A 7,630-nucleotide genomic window follows, 5' to 3' on the forward strand; every position below is an offset into this window, starting at 1 on the left:
CATGATTTCAACAATTTCCATCCCACCATCAACCTCATCCTGGACCAGTCCACACAAGAGATCCACTTCCTGGACACTACAGTGCTAATAAGCGATGGTCACATAAACACCACCCTATAGCAGAAACCTACTGACTGCTATACTTACCTACATGCTTCCAGCTTTCATCCAGACCACATCACATGATCCATTGTCTACAGCCAAGCTCTAAGATACAACCGCATTTGCTCCAATTCCTCAGACAGAGACAAACACCTACAAGATCTCTATCAAGCATTCTTAAAATTACAATACCAACCTGCTGAAGTGAAGAAACAGATTGACAGAGCCAGAAGAATACCCAGAAGTCACCTACTCCAGGACAGGCCCAACAAAGAAAGTAACAGAATGCCACTATCTGTCACCTTCAGCCCCCAACTAAAACCTCTCCAGCGCATCATCAAGGATCTACAACATATCCTGAAGGACGATCCCTCACTCTCACGGATCTTGGGAGACAGGCCAGTCCTCGCTTACAGACAGCCCCCCAACCTGAAGCAAATACTCACCAGCAACCACACACCACACAACAAAAACACTAACCCAGGAACCTATCCTTGCAACAAAGCCCATTGCCAACTCTGTCCACACCTCTATAATAGGACCTAATCACATCAGCCACACCATCAGAGGCTTGTTCACCTGCACATCTACCAATGTGATATATGTCATCATGTGCCAGCAATGCCCCTCTGCCATGTGCATTGGCCAAACCGGACAGTCTCTACGCAAAAGAATAAATGGACACAAATCAGATGTCAAGAATTATAACCTTAAAAAACCAGTCGGAGAACACTTCAACTTCCCTGGTCACTCAATTAAAGGCCTAAAAAAACAAAAACAAAAACTTAAAAAGTAGACTCCAGTTAGAAACTGCAGAACTGGAATTAATTTGCAGACTGGACACCATTAAATTAGGCTTGAATGAAGACTGGGAGTGGATGGGTCATTACACAAAGTAAAAACTATTTCTCTATGCTAATTGTTACCCTACTGTTACTCACACCTTCTTGTCAACTGTTGGAAATGGGCTATCTTGATTATCACTACAAAAGTTTTTTTTTCTCCTGCTGATAATAACGCACCTTAATTGATTAGTATTGATTAGAGTTGGTATGGCAACACCCATTTTTTCATGTTCTCTGTGTATCTATATCTTCCTACTGTATTTTCCACTGCATGCATCCGATGAAGTGGGTTTTAGCCCACAAAGGGTTATGCCCGAATAAATTTGTTAGTCTCTAAGGTGCCACAAGTACTCCTTGTTCTTTTTGCTGATATAGACTAACACGGCTACCACTCTGAAACCTGTCAATGTGAAATCAGACGACTATAATCTACTTGTTTGTATTGTGGAAAAGGTTTGGAAAGCTAATGCATGCATGCAGGTCCATCCCAGCTTGTCCTCTCAGTAAGTGTTTTCTGTGTTGTTGTGCCATGCAAAGTGTTGGCACATGTTCAAGAGTGACCCAGTTTACAGGGATCCATGAGTCACTCTTGAAAAATCATCTTTATAATGGCTAGACTGCTACCTGTGAGGTCGTGTGTGTGTGTGTGTGTTCCAATGAGACACTAAGAAAGAACTACTAGACGTTATAATGCCTGCAATAATATACCTAGCTCTTTCATAACAGTATCCATCCATGAATCGCAAAACACTTTCAAATGAATGATGGGGGAATGGAGGCACAGAAAGGTGACATAGCCTGCTCAAGGTTGCACAGTAAATCCAGGGCCAAGATTTCCAAAAGTGACTAAGTGACTTTGGTTGACTAAAATGAGACCCTTTAAAAAGGACTGATTCTCAGACTGTGGGTACTCAACAGTTTCTGAAAACCAGGGCCCTTTAAGATGTTTCAAGTTGGGCACCCAAAATAACTAGTCACGTCTGGAAACTTGGGACACGTTTCCTGATGATACAGCTAGTTGGATTATCCATCTCTCCAGAAAAAGCTGCTCAAACATTTTTGCATGGGAAAGGGTTCATGAGCTGGGGGGGGAAAAATGTTCTACAGCATTTCTGGTCAGAAAATTGACCATGGGGAAATGACACCTCCTTATCAAACTGTTGTGCTCCTTCTTGCATTTAGAGTCATATCTGCTTATTTTTACCAATTAAAATACGTTGGATGCTTTTTACTCTTGCAGAGTCCATGATGTGGGAGAGTGAATAGGCTTCTATTCTGTTTCATGCCAGATCAGTACAATGACCAGCAACACTGCATGAGTCAGAAAGCATATCAGCTGGATTTCAGATCTCAGGTTGAGTTTGCAGGGCTGGGATGTTGGAACGGACATTTTAGTTTTACTTGTTCGCTGGGCAGATTCGGTTTGAGCCACTGAGAAACAAAACCCAGAAGCCTATGATGTCACTTACATGTCTCAGGGTATACCCTCACTTTGATTGTCTTCCATAAAATGATAGCCAGTTATTGCTGGTGGATACACAGGAGGCTAATGAGACTGTCTGGGATCCACAGACCTTGTCACGGTTGGGACAGACATTTCCCGGCAGAAGGGGCAGAGCTGGATTGTTGAGTCAGGCTGTGGTGCATTCTTTCCTCCTTTCCCCGTGTTTCCATTTCCTGTTGTTTTCAGAGGTGATCCCTTTGGATGCAGCTATCCAGTCAGGAGATGGCGAGGCAGACTATGTTCAGGGCACTTTTTCTAGCTCCCTCCCCATGTGGGGTGAGTAGTTGGGCCTAAAAATGGCTGCTCAGTCACAGTTGCAGCAGCTGAGTTGCACTCATGCCTCTGTCCAAATGACCATCTGACAGCCTCCGCCTGTGTGCCAGTCCGCAACTAAGAGCTTCCGGCCAGCACTGTCCTGCCTCCATCGCCACAGGACTTGGACATGAATATGGAAGACACCTGTGCATGATTTTTTTTAACGTGGAGATACTGTTGCACACCTATGTCCACACAGTGCTTGACAGAATGAGGCTCATACTCCAGTGGGGCAAGGAAACACTGTTTGATTTATGATTGAAATGGTCTATGCATGTTTCATCTTTCCTTGTGCGTTTGCCAGGCAAAAGATTATTTTTTCAGCATATACAGTATACGCTCGTTTTAAAAAAACAGCAAAAACCCCTGTATCTCCCCCCTTGAGCATTTTAGCACCAACACTTTCTTTAGAACAAACAATGGCTTGTTTAGGCTAGATTCAAAAACCGTTGGCAATTCAGATATGACCTGCAGATGGCAGAATTGAACTGCAGAGTCAGTGCCCATATCCCGTTTGGTCTCACAGTGACTAACAAAATACTTTCAACAGCAACAAAAACATGGGCAGCATCTCCTAAACTGAGCAGTCAGCTAAGCTCAGCACACCCCTCCCTCTGGCGATCTTTAAATCCCTGTGAAAAATATATTATCTAAGCACAAGGGACGCAGGGTTACCAACTCTCATTATGTGTATCATGGGCATTACGATGGTTGGTGTTTCTCGAGCCCCTGGAGTCAAGTGATTACATGAGAATCTCAGCTTTCAACCATTAATGGTATCCATTAACCAGGTCTGTGCCCCTGTTTAACCAGACATTGCTGTTCTTTCTGCAGCGCTGTTACAATGCAATCATTAAAGCAAATAGAATAGGAACCGCAACATCTCACTGAAACATTCCAGCTGGTGAAGTGACAAGGTTGACTAATTATTGGCACCATTTTTTTGTTACTAACATCCTGGTGCAATAGATTAGATACAATGCAGGTGACTGTATCACTGATTGCTCTGGTTTATTCACTCTCTGGCACTGGCCAAAGACCACTTGTGATTATTTGCATATATTTGACATTAGGATTTTAATCTGGATTTTTATTTTTTATTAAAGGTGATCAGGTTTGCAACCCATTGTCCCCTGGCTATTCTGATAAATATGCACAGCTCAGTTATTCAAGGTTTAATGTAAGGAACGTGCAAGTATTACACCTTGTTAAGGACACATTTACATATTACATGCATGGTTTGTGTCTCATGCATGCGTTATCCCAGTGCTTTGGCTAACAAGGTTGAGAGGCATTCATAAACTTGGCCTTAAGAGTCCCAGAAGCGGTGCGTGTTAATTATGACATGCAATGTCTGACATGCAGCAAGAAGGACCCTCATTTCTGACCCTGAAGGAGGTGGAATCAAGAAAGAGGTAAAGGGTTAAGCAGTGTTCCGAGGTGAGAGATGTGTATGGCCCCTGCTCACTAGGTATTGCTGGGACACTGGATGTGGGCAACGTGAGAGTCTAAAGACCTGAGGGGGTATAAGGCCTGGTAACAACTAGCTTTCCTCCCACAGGCGTAAAGAAACATTCCACTGGAGAAGGAAAGGAGCGGGGCAGTGTCCAGCCATTTCACATAAAGCCTAGGACAGATTTTTAGGCCCAAATTCAACTAAAAAGGCACAGAGGCCAAATGGCTAGAGCATGAAACTGGGAATCAGGACTCCCTGACACTGACTCACTGTGTGACCTTAGGCAAGACTGCTAACTTGTCTGTGAATCACTTCCCCTCTTGCGTGCCATGAGAATGAACTGTTTTAATGTGCTGTTTGAGCCACAGGTGAAGGGCACTATTAAAGGGCAAACCATTCATATTTATTCATTAGTTATTACAGAAAATTAACATGCACATACACGGATATTTCTGGTCACTTTGCTCTGGTCCAACTCAGTAAACTGATACTGAGCCAGATCAGCTGTTTCATCTCATTTTGTACTGTAGCTAGAGAACAAACCCACATGGTCAGAGAACTGTCAAGAAAAAAAAAATGACAGACTTGATTCTCATATACCCTCAGGCCCCTTTACACAGCTTTGGCAATGGAAAGGGGCTTTTATGCTCAAGCCAACTTCATGGGCCCCAACATAAATAAGAATCAGTCCAAACTGATGTTTTCTTTTTTCTCATATGCTCTTGGGCAGAGTTCAGTGATTTCATCTACACTCCAATGAGGAAAGAGGCCCAATCCCTTCTCTAGTCCAGCCTTGGCCTTCAAAGTTGGTCCGGTGCTGACTCGGCACTGAAAGGAACTCATGGAAGCATTCTGACCAAACCAAGAAAGCAAAGAAGGATTTTTCCTTTTGCAGCATGCACTGGCCTTTGTCCAGGTCCTTTATAATCTCTGCTGTCGGTGCCCAATTTTGCATTATCTTAAATTTACTCAAATTCCATGGCTAATCCTTTGGGGGCGGCGGGGGGGGGACAGAATTCTATTTATTGAACTACATTTTTATAATTGCGTTTGTCTGCAGCCAGCATTCTAATCCTGCAGTCCCCAAATCTCTCATAGTTGTGTTGAAAGCCATATAGAGCTGCTTGTGTATGGGCATGTATGTGTAAGAGCAAACATGTTAGTATTCGTGTACTGGTCAAATTCTAACTCCAGCAGTTACGTTCCTCCTGGCTAAATTGTCCCACAATTTCAAATGGGTAAAGTATTTCAATTCCTGTCCTAAACGGTCATGGAGCATGGCTGTGTGTTGTTAAACAGCTACCATATTCCAGCCTAGAGGCTGCTGCATTTTTCATGGTAAGCAAATGTATTTCTCTACAGAATACCCCATATCTACCTCCCAAGGTAGTATATAATGCATGTTTGTAAGCCACTTGGAAATCGCCAGACAAGAGGCATTGGAGAAGAGCCAGATAATGGTTATTAGTGTGCAGGTGTAAACTTGTTTCATTTTGATACAGTATTACAAGACACTGCACTTCAGTCCTGTCTGCAGCGCATGAAAAGCTATAGTGTACACAGACTAGATCTGGGTGAATTCTTCTCAGCCAATAGCAAATTTACCAAAAAATGCATTTTCCTGAGAACAGAACCTTCTTGTGAATTCAGCAAATACTTTCAGCTGGAAAATATTTTTTTCAAAAAAGTCAAAAGTTCAGTTTGATCATTTCCAAACAAAACGTGTTGACTTTGCATTCCAAAACATTTCGTTTAACTAAATATTGCTACATTTGCACACAAACAAGTAAAAAAAAAATCCCAAGAGTAAATAAAATGAAAAACTGAATACAAAAAATCCCAAATCATTTAGTTTTTAGTGTCTGAACCAACAAATTCCCCCTCCCCCTGAATTTGGTTTACTTCAAACCAAAACTGATTTTTCCCCCCTCACCAAAACCAAACAAATTATTTGCTCAGCTTTAGGTAGGACCAAACTGTCTCTGGAATCATGTTAAAAGCAAAATGTTATCCACCTTTGAGATACAGTTAGGTCTCATTTAAGTACAATTTTTAACCATACTGACCCTTTTGAAGTCAGTGGATCTTTGGCTCAGGCCCATTGTAGTGTAGGCAGAGTAAGTTATCCAGAGATGGTCTCTCCAGACTAGGGAATATGGACATCAAGGGAAGTTTCTATGTCTGGTGCCTAGGCTAAACCTGTTCTACAGATAACTAATATCTAGCTCTTCAAAAGCACTCGTCATTATCTGTGTATATCAGAGCACTTTACAAAGGAAGTCAGTATCATCTCCATTTTACAGAGTGGGAAATGGAGGCATGGAGCAGTGAAGTCATTTGCCCAAGGCCACGCAGGAAACCAGTAGCAGAGCTGTGAATATAACCCATGTACCCTGCCTCCTAATCTGGTGCCCTGTCCATTGCACCATACTGCAGTGTTTATGGAGAATTCATCCCATGACTCATGCTGAGTTGTTTTGTCTGGTTGGTTGTTTTTAGAGCATTGAGTACAGCAGCTAGGTCATGTTAGTCCATTCCAGGCTTTGGGTTTTTATTGGAGTTCAGCTCGTTATGGCCCAGGAAGGTGCGTGCTGTGTTCTGTGAGTTGCAGGATTAAACACACAGTCTGTGGAATCTTAATTTGAAACTATTTACGGTGTCTGTGTGATTCTTTCCAGAAACTCCTGCTCAGTTAGGACACAACACACCCTGCCCTAAGTCTCCATCCCCTTTATGCTGCTCAAGTAGCATACAGCAGCTTTCAGGTGGAAGCACATTACGTTTACACCCCTTTAAGGCTGCTTTGCACAGCCAGAGCAGCGTAAAGGGGCCTGTGTAGAATGAGACTTCAGGGCACTAGAGCTCTCAGTCCAGCATCTTCCTCAGGCAGTTCACACATTAAAATAAAACCCACTGAGCTCTGCATGAATAAAATATTTCAAGGGAAAAAAATCGGAAGGCAACAGATTCTGGGCTGGTTCTGGCCATTGCTCAAAGAGAGAAACGCGAAGAACAATTCACCAAATCACTGCCAGCCCAGGAGACATTTTTAGCTATGGCTCCTTCAATCCGAACATCAATCATCTATTCATGCTCTGAATACAGATGCTTTTAAAAAGGTAAATTACTGAGTGGCCTCTTCCTGGGAAAGCGTGTGTCTAGGGAACAGTTATAATTGTCCTTGTTCAGTGTCACTTTGCCTGCCTCCTGCAAACGGAGTGAGGGAAATATACCGTCTGTAAAACGCCATGGCATTCAAAATGAGATGTTGCTTGTTTGCTTGCTACCTGCTGGTGCCAAGACAACAAAGCAGCTGCTGCACAACACAAAGCTCTGAGACACTGCAGGCCATGAATACTTTATGCTGCTCTTCCTGGTGAATTGTGTGGCTTCTAGGTGCAGTAAGGA

Source organism: Mauremys reevesii, linkage group 3 (assembly GCF_016161935.1).
Source record: "Mauremys reevesii isolate NIE-2019 linkage group 3, ASM1616193v1, whole genome shotgun sequence".
Lineage (NCBI taxonomy): Eukaryota > Metazoa > Chordata > Testudines > Geoemydidae > Mauremys > Mauremys reevesii.